The sequence below is a fragment of the Molossus molossus genome, unplaced genomic scaffold, assembly GCF_014108415.1.
Source record: "Molossus molossus isolate mMolMol1 unplaced genomic scaffold, mMolMol1.p scaffold_m16_p_11, whole genome shotgun sequence".
Classification (NCBI taxonomy): Eukaryota; Metazoa; Chordata; class Mammalia; order Chiroptera; family Molossidae; genus Molossus; species Molossus molossus.
In genome coordinates, this window is record NW_023425346.1 from 60,872,772 (window position 1) to 60,887,514 (window position 14,743).

At 43.1% G+C, this 14,743-nt stretch overlaps 1 pseudogene; it reads left to right on the plus strand.

Annotated features, from left to right (window-relative positions):
- The first annotated feature begins 7,558 nt into the window (after nt 1-7,558).
- The window catches only part of LOC118625011, a 36,965-nt pseudogene continuing 29,780 nt past the window's right edge, over nt 7,559-14,743 (plus strand).

A 14,743-nucleotide genomic window follows, 5' to 3' on the forward strand; every position in this document is an offset into this window, starting at 1 on the left:
ATGACCAGCTAGGAACCAAGCATATTTGCCATCTGAACACTGTAAATAGGGCTTCAGGGTCTAATATGTAATTTAAAAGGAAGCAACACCGAGTGAGGAGAGAAGGTGAACACAAAAATGTAAGTAGGGCCCTCAAGAATTTTGCAATTAAGATTTTTTTTTCCTTTATTGATTTTAGAGAGAGAGGAAGGGAGAGGGAGAGAGAGAAACATCAATGAGAAAACACTGATTAACTGTTTCCTGCATGGCCCCACTGGGGATTGGGCCCACAACCTGGGCAAGTGCCCTGACCGAGAATCAAACCAGCAACCTCTTGGTGTATGGGTTGACGCTCAACCACTGAGCCACACTGGCCGGACAGAAATTAAGATTTCTTGAGAGGTTTCTTTTTGGTTAAAGTGTGTGGAAAATTGCTTTCATGAAACCAGTGGAAATGAGTAAGCAAATGATGTGCACACACATAGTAACAAAGCCAAAAATTAACAATCTGTTCCATTGCCCTTTCCATTCAATTCTCCAAAATCTCTATGGATATTGAATTTTTTTCTTTTTCTTTTTAACAAGTTCAAAAACTTGTATAATTTTGAATTGTGTTTTCATTTTAACACAGCCAAATGAATGTAAATTCAATGTACTTGGAGTCCATGTAGGATTGGGTGGACAGTCCTAGGAAGGCAGAGACCTGGTCTCCTCTTGGCCTCTCCCAGCTATCAAGGAAAGTCAGGTACCTGGTATTTTTAGGAGCTCAGAGTTGTTGTTTATTTGAAAAGAGAAGGAAGAATGTCAACTTTTACTTTTCTCCAGATCTCAATTTCTAAAACTGTCTATCTTGAAAGAATATAAATCCATACCAACTCTTTCCTTCTCCTTGTACAAAATCTTATTCCCTAAGCCCCAACTCTGCATGCCTCTCGCACCATCTCATCCGCATACATCAGACCCTGAGCTCCAACTGGAGGCCCCGCAGCAGACTGCACTCAGGTGGAGAGAAGATCAGAGATCAAACAACCCTCTTGAAAACTCTCATCTGGCCATCTATCAGGGGTGGGGAACTTTTTCTCTGCCAAGGGCCATTTGGATATTTATAACATCATTCGAGGGCCATACAGAATTATCAACTTAAAAATTAGCCTTCTATATTTGGTCAGGCTAATTTGGGGAGGCCTGTGATGTCAGCTGGTATTGATTTCGCAGGCCTTATATGGCCCATGGGCCGGTCATTCCCACCCGGTTCTAATTCCTGAAGAGAAAGATGTGACCAGAGAGGGAGGGTAAGGAAGATCACCAGGCAGGACAGACTCTCAGTGTCTCACTCCCAGTTGAACCTTGTTCCACCAAGTCTCCCGCATTTGGGGAAGGAGACTGATGCAGAATGGGGAAGTCCAGCACAGGACCCAGAAAAGAGGGAGAAACTCAGAAGCATTCAATCAACTCTCCCAGCTCTGGACTAGCCAAGGACACCCATAGGAAACAACTCTGGAGGACGAAGGAAGCCAGGCAGGCGGGAGGGCTGTTGGGACACTCTCCAACTCCTTGAAACTAACTCCTTAAAAGTGGCCCAAGCCTCAAAGAACACTGCACCATGAGGCCGTGGGTTGTTCTGGAAAGCACAGTCTTGGGCTCTACCAGCCATGAGCAAATTTCTCAATTCCCACATCTACACATATCTCCTACTGAAGGAGAGTGATGAAAATGAAATGAAACAAGCTATGGAAAGTACTCAGGATAAGGCCTGATGCACCCAATACTTAATCGACAGTAGTACAAATGTCATATAAAATATGAGTGATTCATTTGCTGGGGACTTGGCATTCCTTGTCCATGAGGCAAATATGTCTGAAGTCTACGAACAGCCTTGGTGGGGTTGAATCGACAGCCATGCTGTACACAGGGTGAGGATGGGATGCTGGCAGGTGTGGAGGGAAGAAAGCAGGACACCAAGGACTTGCCATATGCCAGGGCCGACCACCTTATTCAACACCTTCTCCCACTGAATGGTACCGTATACATCCTCAGAGTCCAAAAAAGGATCCTCTGCTATCTCCTGGGGCAGCAAATACACCAGGATGAACTCCCTAACATCCCAAGCAATCCAACCTTCCGAGGCAGCACTCAGAGACCTGACCCCTTCCACACCTTCAGAGGTAGAAGAAAATGAAACAAAGGATGAGGAAGGAGTGGGCATTGTGTTCTGTCTCCTCCCACCCTCTTGCTTTTGTTTGTTTTCAGCTTTTGTCCAGCAGCCAGCATGTGTTGGCCTGGCCTTGGTCACCACAGCTGTCACAATTGTTTTTATTTCACCAACTCTCTGGGCACACCGATCTGCCCTGCTTCATCCTTTGAAGCACAACTCATTTCCTTCATTGCTTTTTTTTTTTATTATCATCAGATGGGGGCGGGGGGAGAGAGAGAGAGACAGAGAGAAACATCTATGTGATAGAGCCACATCGACTGGTTGCTGCATGACCCAACCAGGGCTGGGGATGAACTGCAACCAAGGTATGTGCCCTTGACCAGAATCAAACTTGCGACTCCATTGGTCCATGAGCCAAACCGGCCAGGGCTCCTTCATTGCTTTTTTTTTTTTTTTTTTATCCTCACTCGAGGACATTTTTTGCATTTATCTTCAGATAGAGTGGGAGGGAAAGAGGGGGGAAGAAAGAGAGAGAAACATCGATGTGATAGAGATGTATCGACTGGTTGCCACCCACATGACCCCAACGGGGTGGGGGACAAACTGCAACCAAGGTAAGTGCCCTTAATGGGAACCGAACCCAGGACTCTTTGTTCCGCGGGCCAATGCTCTAACTGCTGAGCCAAACTGGCCAGGGCCCTTCATTGCTTTTTAATGCATCACTGTGTGCTTAATAAAATGTGAATTAATGAAGAAAGTACTGACAACTGAAAAAAAACCTATAAGAGGTTATAATACTGTGATGCTAGTGAGCATCCTTCATTCTTCTTAGCTGAGAAGTTGGAAGGTGCTCCCTGTTAGAACTCAGCAGACCTTGTGTCTGCATCCCCTCTAAATATCCAGTGGAGGGGACTTTACTGGTATGAGGAGACAAAAGTTACTGTACCTATACCACATCCTTGAAGACCCCAAATGGAGTCCTAGCCTGAAATAATTAAACAAGGTAGACCTTCCAGTCTTCAAAGTCATATCTCAGAAACAAAATGCCAAAGTTGACTTTTCCCTTTGCCCAGCAGCACTCTGAGAAATCCATATACAACTGATAGTCCATGGCTTATAAATCATTCTGCTCCTGCCCTTGATGGTCACTCTTGGGTCAAGGTCAGGTGCCTTCTGGCCAGCACCACCCTCCATTCCAAAGAACAAATACCACTTCCATTCCCTTTTTACATTCATGCCTAAGTTCATTCACTTCCCCTGTGGGGAAAAGATGAGCACAGAAATCCTGTGGAATGTGTGTTCCCACGGGGCTCAGAAATTTGATGATCTCAGAGGATATTATAAAGAAAGACCCTTGACACTTCCCTAAGGAAGAATGTCTTCTGTAAAAGGCGACTGCCAGGACAAAAAGCATGTGCTGGGAAAATCCACAGCCTGCTGCTGCGTATGTTTCCAATTCTGATGTCCCATTTCCTCTTTATAATCACATTCCTTCCCTGTTTCTCTTCTGAAAGGACACTGACATTAGGGCTCCGTAAAGAAGCAAAGTGTGGTGTTCTAATAAAGGCTGTAAGATAAAGAGGGCTAAATGAATGTCAATAAATATGAAATGCTTAAATATTCTATACGATCTACTCCATTCTACCACTTTTAAATGTTTCCAAAAATGAACTTATTTTTAAATGTTGGCAGCCTAACTTTTTGAACATAAAGTTTCATTCACGTAAAGCTTATTTACACAGTCCCTAGCACAGCATAAAGCTTTCTAATAACACAGTTTGAAGAGTTATGGTGTCACCAGTCTGGACTTCCAAACCAATCTCCCAGTGGTTTTTGGAAGAATCGATTATGATAATATATGCAAAAGTGATTTTAAACCTGCAAAGGGCTAACCAAATGGTTATTATTCCTATAATTAAAAGATATCATACCATACAATGCATACTTAAAAGAGAATGGAATTTGGCCAGAGTGACTCAGTTGGTAGAGTATTGTCCTATGCACACTGAAAGGTTGCTGGTGAGATTGCTGGTCAGGGCACATATCTGAGTTGTAGGTTCTATCCCATCAGGTCAGTGCAAAAGGCAACCAATCAATTTCTCTCTCCCTCCCTCTCTCTCTCTCTCTCTCTCTCTCTCTCTCTCGCTCAGCATGTCCTCGGTGAGAATTTAAAAAAAGAGAGAGAATGAACCTTGGAATCAGAGATGGGAATTCTCTCCTCTACCACCGACTACCTGCACAAGTAGGGTGTAAGAGGCAAGTCACTCAACTTCCTAGGCTCACCCTGTCAAGTTGTGAAGATTCACAGTGTGATGTATGTCAAACCCTTTGTACATAGTAAACACTTCCTAAATGGTAGTGACAATTACTGTTAGGCCATTTAATTAAAATTCAAATATCCAGCTACTGAAAACAGTAAAAGGGAAGAAGAATCTCACCCAAAAGGAGGACTAATGCTGAACACATGGATCCTATAAACTCAGGAGCCCTTCTTAAGCCAACACCACCCCCAAACCCTCTCCTTCCTCACTGATGTCAGAAGCTCCTGGTTGATTTGCATAACTGTGCAGCAACCAGAGAGAGTCAGCCTTTAACACCAAGCTTGGCAAAGTGAAGATACATCCCATCCCGTGAAGGGGATGAAGCCTATACTGGGGCATCCATCAAACAGCCTATGGCCAGAGACCAACTATTCAAGAGGATTCCCCCATGTGTCTCCAGTAACAGTAACAGTCTTATGCTTTGCATTTTGTTAATGTATATTCCAATGAGTACTTGGGAGAAATCTAATTATGCTGTATTTTACAAAACAATTCACAGCATAAATGAAAAGTCCAAAATGGCAAGACAACAATAACCAAAAAGTCTCCTTCTGTTCACTGCCTGTGGCACATGTTTTGCCAGCTTGCCGGCTGGACAATATCCCACTTCAGTTTCACATCATAATGGCTCCTGAGGACAAGTCCCACTGCTTTGCAGCCTGAAAATCTGACCACATCCCCCATGAAAAAGACAACCCTCAGCAATAGCTTGTACAGCTCTTTTCCATTACCACTTAGTGGGCAAGGAAACATTTTTTTCCCCTAAAGTAAGCTCCTAATTTGCCTTCTAAGCTTAAGAGGCTTTCAAACTTGGTTCACCCTAAAATGAATGGCCAATGGGGTGGTTTACAGGTGGACCCTCAGGCTTGTCAAAGAGGTAGCACTGGGTCATTTCCCAGCCCTGTCTGCAGCCAGACTACTATAACTGAATGTCTCCTAAATCATCCACAGTAATTCTAACCTTCAGTCTGTCTTTGGGATCCTTCCATCATTGTCCCATAGGCACAAACCATGAATGCTTGGAAATGTCAGCCTCCTCCCAAAACGGTTTTGCTTGGAATACCCCATTCAAAAAACACTCATCATTTAATCCCCCACCGGCCCCCTCCCTAGGTCAGCCAATTCTCTTGGGTTTCTCGATTCCAATCTAGGAAAGAGTCACTTAACAAATGCCCAACATATTACATTTAATTCTACCTCCCCCTAAAAAAAATTCCCATTCACCAAAATGAGAAGTGTTCTCTTTCTTATTTCAGATGACCCACATTGGGGGAGTGAGCGCAAAAGCCTCACTCCTCCACTCGAAACCCAAACGTTGCTGTGTGTGGTGTGTTTTCTGGGAATGACTGTAAAGGGTTTTTTTCTATTCAGTGTTACATAATCTAATTCATTTATTTAGCAATGTCTAATTTTCTGGTGGTTTCCCTCCAAACATTCCTGGAAAATTGTTATACTATACTGTATTACAATGAAGAAAATTATTTCATGTCAAAATCGATTCTATAAAATTTGCCTCCTACCCATTCAAGCCAGTATCCACGAGCTGCACACACACGTATACAGGCATGCACATACACACAAATACCCTGATTCATAGTTATAAAAAAAAAAAGGTCGTCTTCCACTGTAACTAACAAGATTTGATTTCAGCAAACTAACATTGGGGAGCGCCTGGAACTCGGGGAAGCACACAACTTGTTGCAGCAATAAACGTTCACCCACAGCCTGAACAAAGCATTACAAATAAGCTCCAGAAACCCACAGGGCCCTTGGACAAAATGTTGTGTGTTAGTAATTAACTCTCCAGTACACCCTCATCACTCCCTTCCAAACCCTCTTCCTGGCCCCAGCACCCTCCAGGACTCCCGTTTCTAATCTGGTTTCCATTCCAGCCCCGCCCCCTCCCCTTCCCTCTCGGGGACCGTGAATCAATCCCGTCCCGGGCAGGAAACCAGACCCCGGGCAGCCCCCTCCGCTGCGGCGGAACAAAGGAGAGGAGCGCAGCTGCACGCGCAGGAAGCCCCTTCGGGTCCTAGGCCCCTTCTCCCCCGCATCGCCGGGGCACGCCGCACCTGAACGCCACTCCCCATTGTTCTCTCCCCCCCCCCCCCGCTTTCCTTCCCGGAGGAGGCCACCCCTCGTCCTTTCATAGAACCAGGGGGCCAGGAAACAGCTGTGGGCCAAAGAGATGGACGGGGTGTGGGTGAACACGAGGAAGATCAGGATTACACTTTGCCCACAGTTACGAGGGGAATGGAGCAAAGTGAGAGCAACTTAGTTTACAACCCTCTTCACTCCCACCAGAACCCGAAGCAACTGCAGAGCCGCCACCACCCTGCGTGCGCGACCTCCGCCGGGCGCGGGTTCTCCAGGCAGCGCCGCCGCGCCGCGCCGCAGACCCCGCTCGCCCGCGCCCCGCGGGTAGCGGCGGAGCCACGGGGACCCCGGGCACAAAGGCGCGGGGCGCATGCTTTACCGCCCCTCGAGGGCCGCGGCTGGACCTAGTGGGAAGTGCAGGGAGAGAGGGAAAGGGCTCGCGCTACCTCGCCGGACGCCACTCTGCCTCCCCGTCGTCCTCTCTCTGGCGGCACTCCGGGACGCGAGCCCTCCGAGAGGCTGCGGGACTCCCGCGGCGGCGGCTGGGCGGTCGCTGTCCCGCAGCTGCCGGCCCTTTGCGCGCTCGGGCACCGCCTCCACGCGCCTCGCTGGAGCTCCGACGCGCGCTCGCTGCGGAGTGCTCGGCGGCCGCGGACTGCTCGGCTGCGGCGGGAGGCGCCCGGCCACTCCCCTCTCCCGGGCAGGCGGAGGGGCCGGCCCAGGGGCGGGGGCGGCGACCTCGCAGTCTAGGATTCGCCCCTCTGCCGCCGGCAGGACCCGGAGCCACCGCCTCCCGACCGACTCACCTCCGGCCTCCCGGAGCCGGCTGCACAGCGCCCCCCGGTGAACGCCAGGGGCAGCCTCCGCACCCCGGGGCAAGCCGAGATGGGACTGGAATAGAAAAGAGAGAAGAGGTGTCGATCCCAGCCCCCAAAGAAGGCACGATCCTTCTCCGTTTTTATTCGCGAATTGACTGTAACATAACTGGGGCGCGGTGGGGCGCAGGATGACAACCAGAAGCCAGACTGGGGACAAACGCCGGCAAAAAGTGGGAGCGTTCTCAATTATTCCTCCTCTTCTAGATAAAAAAAGTTTGAATACCCAAGAATATCATAAAATATTAATTTGACCGGAAGAGGTGAAAAAATGTATTGAGTGGCAAAATGTGCTTTTACTTACAAGGTTTTTAATATCTATTAACCCACTTAATCTCACATTATGCTAAGTAGACACTGCTCAGTTCTGTTACAAAAAATAAAAGTTTAAAAATTTTTTCAAATACCCGTATATATCTAAATATCGTGGCTTAACTGACATTGGGTAATGAATGATCAATAGTGGGGTAGTAATCTGCATATTATTTAGGCATGTTGGAGGGACCACAAATGAGGACCTCCAGTTCCTCATTCCAGCCGTCCTCTTGCCACTTTGTAAAATTTAGAACAAGCCACATGACCCAGGTCCCGGTTTCCTCATCCCCAGGAGGGAAGGGTGCTTGTCCAAACTTACTCACTGGGTGAGTTGAGAATTACTTGAGTAAGGTGTTAAAAGCAATGTAGGCACAGTAATTATTACTCATGGTTCTAACTACTTTATCCTATAATGAAATAAATTGCCATAAATGGGGCCAGGTTTAAATGGACTGACCTATATCTGGAAACTGTCACTAAAATGAGGTGAACCAAAGAATTCAGACCATATATAGTAACTCTGTTCCCACAGGCAGAAGACCTACAGGCACTGGGATTTGTCAAATGTCACCAGTAGAGTTTGGAAAGGTGGCAATTCCCCAGGCTGTATCTGCGTAGAACTATACCATCATCGATGACACCAACAAACATCAACTCAGATCTGCAGAAGGAGGATAATGGTCTAAGCTAAAACATATTTAGTACCAGGTACTGTTTTCTTTTTCTTTAATCTTCACAAAATCCTGGGGGGTAAGTTACTCTCATTGTTCTTGTTTTACAGACCAGGGAAGCCAAGAACAGAGAGGTCTTCCAGGTAATAAGTGGCTATGGTGATTTGAAGATATGTCCACCAGTTTTTTAATACTCCTCCTATTAAGGAGTGGAATCTAATTGCATTTACTTGAATATGGGCTGGACTTAGTGACTTGATTCTAATGAATAGAATGGAGCAGAAGCGATGCTAAATGACTTCTGATTCTAGGTTCTAAAAGACACTATAGCTTTTTTTTACCTGGCTTTCTCCGGACACTCACCCTTGGAACACAGCTGCCATGCTGTGAGAAAGTTCAGGCCACATGGAAGGTCATGTGTATGTGTTCTGGCTGTTGGTATCAGCTGAGGACCCAGCCTATGGCCAAATGAACTGCCAAACCTCTGAGTTTTTTAGCCTTTGAGATGACTCTGGCCCCAGGCACTGAGAGAAAAGCTAGCTGAGCCTAGTCAGTGCCCAGGAACAAGAGAGATAACAATAGTAAGAGATTGCCTTCAGGGTAGTCCTTACATAGCAGTAGACAGTGGGAAGGAACAATGGCAGAACTGGGATTTGAACCCAGGCAGTCTGACTCTACAGTTTCTACCACAGTCAAGCCCACTACCTCAGTCCTTGATAACCTAGCCTAATGAACAAGCTGGAGATCCAAGTCTTCACAACAGAGAACATGTGGACCTGATACCTGCTTACATCTGTTAGATTCACTTCTCCACCTTGCCCATGTAATGTTAGGTTCCAAATGACTAGTTGATAGCAGTTTGGCAGTAAGGGAGCCTGTGGCCTCTGCCGTCCAGTCCAGCTTTTCAAAAATAGCAGAAATTCAAATGGCAGGTTCACTAATACAAAATGTAAACAAATGAGTGGGGGAATTCTATAACTTTTTGATCTTGGAAGAAGGCCAAATTTTAATAAAAAGTAGGTTTGGGACAAGTATGTGTTGAGTAGGACTATTGACAGAGCTTTCTTTGGAAGGTTTTTCAGCCCTTGCCCCAAGAAAGAGATAGGAAACTTAGTTATATCGGAACAATTCTGCCTCTAGAAGGACCTTGCATACTGGGGACACTTGAGGCTTTCTCCCTATTTTTCAACAAATTCATAAAAGAAAATATTAAAAACTGTTGAACTCATCCTAATAAACACTGAGAAAATGAGCCAAAAGCTATTAGAAAGCAAACAATGTTTCTAGAGCAAAACTATGCTTCTCTTTTTAAAATACCATTAACCTAGTTTTCATAAATCTCAAAATCCAAACTTCTGAAGACATACCATGAGGTTTTTAAATACTTTTACCTTCCTGGCCATTCTTCTCAAAAGTCAGTCAGTCAACAACTTTTAAATTTAAGAGAAGTAGATTACAATTTATCTAATTATTGTCAAGAATGGATAATAAATCCACCAACTACAAAACCATCTTTTTACTCTCCCCTCAGTCTATCTGGAAGAAGTAGTATATATGAAGAAACAGAAACATTAAAGATTTTAGAGTGAAAAACATAAATTATCAAATTACAGGAGTAAAGAGTGTAAGGAGTGTGCTTTACCTCCATGAAAACATGCAATTATTTCAGTTAAAACCGGGGAAATCCTGCCATCTTTATGGAAAAACATAGAAATAAAAGTACATTCATGTGTGTCCCAGAAGAGGTGTGTTTTTTTCCTTAGTTGTTTTAAATTTTTTTTTAATTGAAAAGAATTCAACCTTGGGGAAAAGACCAATGAAAGGACCACAGGACGTGCTTCTGCCTCATTTTGGTGTAGCAGTGGAGTAGTGAGTGGGCTGGAAGTCATCACTGTAGATTTCTCACTGGCCCTGTCTCCAGCTTGCTTTAGAAATTTAGCCAGAAGGCTCATGTTCTCTTGTCCTTAGTAATCATACATCTTCTTGAATAGTGTTAAGGGCCTTCTTCTAAAATTCTAAGTCTTCGTTTTTGCCCTTTTTTCTCACCCTGGCTACCTGTGCAAACATTTAATTTTCACCCACTTGACTTACCCTTTGAGACCAAACTTAGTTCTCACCTATTCCTGACCATCTTTTTGAACTGGATTCTGCTTTTGTTACTATGGTAACATATTGATGTCACATCCTTGCAGTATCCTGTTAATTTGCTCCAGTTTATGAAATCTTTCTAGTTATTCTCTTATAAATGTTGGCCTGGGCCTCTCCAACTAGATGGGAGATCTCTAGATTAAAGGAATAATTCAGTTTGAAAATACCAGGCCCATGAAAATAAGAATGTTAGAGAGCTTACTATGTTTTAGAAAGTGTTCTTAATGCTGTGTGTGTAAGTTAATGTATTTAACCCTCACAACAGCCTAATGAGATAGGTTATTATTACTATATTACCCCATTTTACAGATGATGAAATTGAGGCAGAGAAAATTTAAGTTACAGTACTTGAAGAGCCAGGATGAGAATCTAGTCAGTCTAGCTTCAGGCCCAATCTCTTACCTCAGAGCTACATTTAGTACTTCCTCTCACATCTGTGAACATTTCATCTGTGAGCTCTTTTTTTTTTTTTGTCTTTGAAAACAGATACAGTCATCCTTGATGTCCCTGGGGAATTGGTTCCAGGACCCCACTCAGATACCAAAATCCTCAGATACCCAAGTCCTTATGTAAAATGGCATAGTTATTTGTATATAACCTACACACATCCTCCTGTATACTTTAAATCATCTCTAGATTACTTATAATACCTAATACAATGTAAATGCTACGTAAATAGTTATTGTACTGTATTGTTTAGGGAGTAATGACAAGAAAAACCAGTCAGTACATGTTCAGTACAGACACAACTATCGTAAACCTAACTATAAGTACATGTCAGCAACAACATTACATTTTTTCCCAAATATTTTCAATCTAAGGTTGGTTGAATTCAAGGCTGTGGAATGTGCAGATAGGAGGGCCATCTGTGTTGTTGGATTTCTTTACTATATATCTACTAGTTTAGAACAGTGCTACAAATGTAGGAAGCACTGAATTTGTATTTCTTAAATAGTTTCATGCAAAAGAAAATCTTTTTTATGTATGTAAAGAGTCCTTTGGAAATAAATGATTAATGCTCAAAGTATTATTTGAAATTCAAATTAGGTATTATAGAAAATATTTCAATAGCATTTTCAGCCTCCAAGACTCAGCAACGAAATCACAATTCTCACTCTAAGTTTTAAGAAATATGTAGCTATGCCCTGGCTAGTTTGGCTCAGCGGTTAGAGTGTCGACCCATGAACCAATGAGTCGTGGGTTTGATTCTGGTCAAGGGCACATACCTCGGTTGCACTTCGTCCCTAACCCTGGTCAGGATCATGCAGGAGGCAGCCAGTCGATGTGTCTCTCTCATATTGATGTTTCTCTCTCTCCTTCTCTCTCTCTCTCCCTCCTACTCTGTCTGAAGAGAAATAGAAAAAATATCCTCAGGTGAGGATTAAAAATAATAATAATAAATAAACATGTATAGATAGAAAATAGCTAGGAGAATGGATCTTGAAAGTTCGCATCACAAAAGAAAAATAAAAGATGTTGTAACTCAACCCTGACTGGGTAACTTGGTTGGTTTGATCCCTGGCAGAGCGCAAGAATCAACCAGTGAATGCATAGATGGGTGGAACAACAAATCAGTTTTTCTCTCTCTCCTTTCCTTTCTCTAAAATTAATCAATAAATAAAAATGTTTTAATGTAACTATGTATGATGATGGATGTTAAACTAGACTTGCGGTGATCATTTTGCAATATATGTAAACATCAAATCATTACATTGTACAACTAAAACTAATATAATGTATGTCAATTATATCTCAATGAAAAAATAAAACTAATTTTATTAATACTGTAGGTAAATGAAAACAAGAATATTAGAGGGTGAAAAGATTGATAGAATTCCTCCCAGGCAGAAAAATTCACTAAATCTTTTTGAAGAAAAAAAGAGGAATTCCAAGAGCTCACTAATAGGGTTTTTTATTGGTACTAGACTATATGAAAATCAAAAAACAATTATTCTTTATAAAAATATAACCATGTAATTAAGCACTGAAATCGGGTAGTGAAACTCAAGTGTAATTTTTTTCTTCACAAAATGCATTTGTCTGCAGCTCAGAAGACTGATCTCTCAAATAAATTATAGACCCATTGAAAAGAAATTTAAATTGCCTAAATTTTTCCCTCAACATTTTATAATTTAGCATTTTGTCATTTCAACTAGTAAAATAATTGACTTTTTTATTTCCTCTCAAGCTATAGTAGGTTAATAACATTATAGCAAAACCTTGCAGCTAAAAAATAAATCAATCTAAAAAATAACTAGACATTTTTCCAATCTTCTTTAAAAAGCATTTTCATTTTTCTAATGATAACTGGGGAGCTTGTCATCTCGTTGCTGAGGAGACCTGGGAAGGACTGTAAGGAAAAGCAAATAGGGCAAAGGAGAAAAATACTGACTGTCTATACCAAATGAAGAGTAATTAGCAAACGTGTGAAGTAATATTCTGTTTCTGCTTCAGTCCTTAAAACTAAATGTTCACTTATTTGAGACCAGTGTATATAGTCATCACAGGTGTTAGCATACTAAAATGCTGATAGATGCCCAACCAGTGTGGCTCAGTGGACTGAGTGTCATCTGGTTGGCTGAGGGTCCTGGTTCGATTTCCAATCAGGGTGCATGCCCGTGTTGCAGGCTCGATCCCCAGTAGGCGACATGCAGGAGGCTGTCAATCGATGTTGGTGTCTCTCTCTCATTGACGTTTCTGTCTCTCTCTCCCTCTCCTTTCCTCTCTGAAAAAAAAAGAATCAATTAAAAAAATATTTTTAAAAAAATGCTGATAGAGCTGGTTTGGCTCAGCACTAGAACGAACATTGGCCTGAAGACCAAAAGGTCTTGAGTTCGATTCAGGTCAAGGAATGATCCTGGTCGAGATCATTCAGGAGGCAACCAATTGATGTGTCTCTCTCACATAGATCTCTCTCTCTCTCTCTCCCTCTCCCTCCCTCCCTCCCTTTCACTCTATCCAAAAATCAATGAAAAAATATCCTCAGGTGAGGATTAACAATAAACAAACAAATAAATGAATAATGCTAATAAAGGTAATTATTTAACTCAAATTGTATTAACAACCAAGATAGCAAAAATCCAAGATTAGGGACTACTGACAAAATAAACTAAATTTAACTTGGGAAAATCAATCAAAGCTTAGAGCAGGCTTGTTCATTGTTTCAGCAGTATTCTCAACCTTGACATCTGTGTAAGATGAGATAATTGTCTCCACAAGGGCAAGATAATTGTCTTTTTGGATCACTATTGTGTCCCTAGAGCCTAGAAACATATAAGGTGCTCAATCAATGTTGCTAAACTGATGAACAGATTTCATAAATTACTATTATTTTAGGTCAGCTGAACTGCCCTAAAATACTACTCATTATTTCTAGATGGATCTTAGAGCAATTTTTTAAGACTTCCCACAGCAAGGTAAAGCAAAAGTGGGTCCTTGCTGATGGGTTCACAGTGGTGATCTGCTTCAACACTGAATACAGCTGGAAAAACTTTAGAGAGAGCAGCACCAAAGCACAGCTCGCCTCATGCAGAGGAAGAAGCAGACCACGTGAGCCAGCACACCGAAAAGCAACCCAACTCCCAAAGCAACCATGGCTTCTGTTGCAAAGATGTGTGAGCTCCTTTCCCACCAGACATGACAACATGTGGGTGTTTCTCCTGAAATCTATCTATGACAATATGGCTAAGAGAAGGGAGCAGACACTATGTCTTAGACTCTCTGGGGTCCTCTTGCCAGACCCCGACCTCACCTGCCCCGACCCTCCTCCCAACGTGTGGGTGCTTTACAAGTTCTCCCTCTGTCTTGAGTCTGGCCCTGAGATGACCATGACACAGCTCAGGAGCCTCATAGGCTTTTCCCTCAGGACCACTGGATCTGTAAATTGCTTTAAAATACTACTCTTCTGAATTCATCTCAAAACTCCTACAGACCCCTGAAGGTTTCTACAAGTCCACACTTCCATCAAATTGGAAAGCATGTTTTATAACTTTACAGTTTTCTTTATGAATTTATATCAGCCTAAAGCAATTATCACCACCCAGATTGAGCATGGACATGAGGAAAAGAATCTCTTTATCTCCTGGCACACAAGCTCTCCCCTGCCTAGATGCAGGATGCTTTTGATTGATGCTTTAACTGCTCTAGATTACTGACCAAAGAAGAGGCTCAACCTTGGGGACT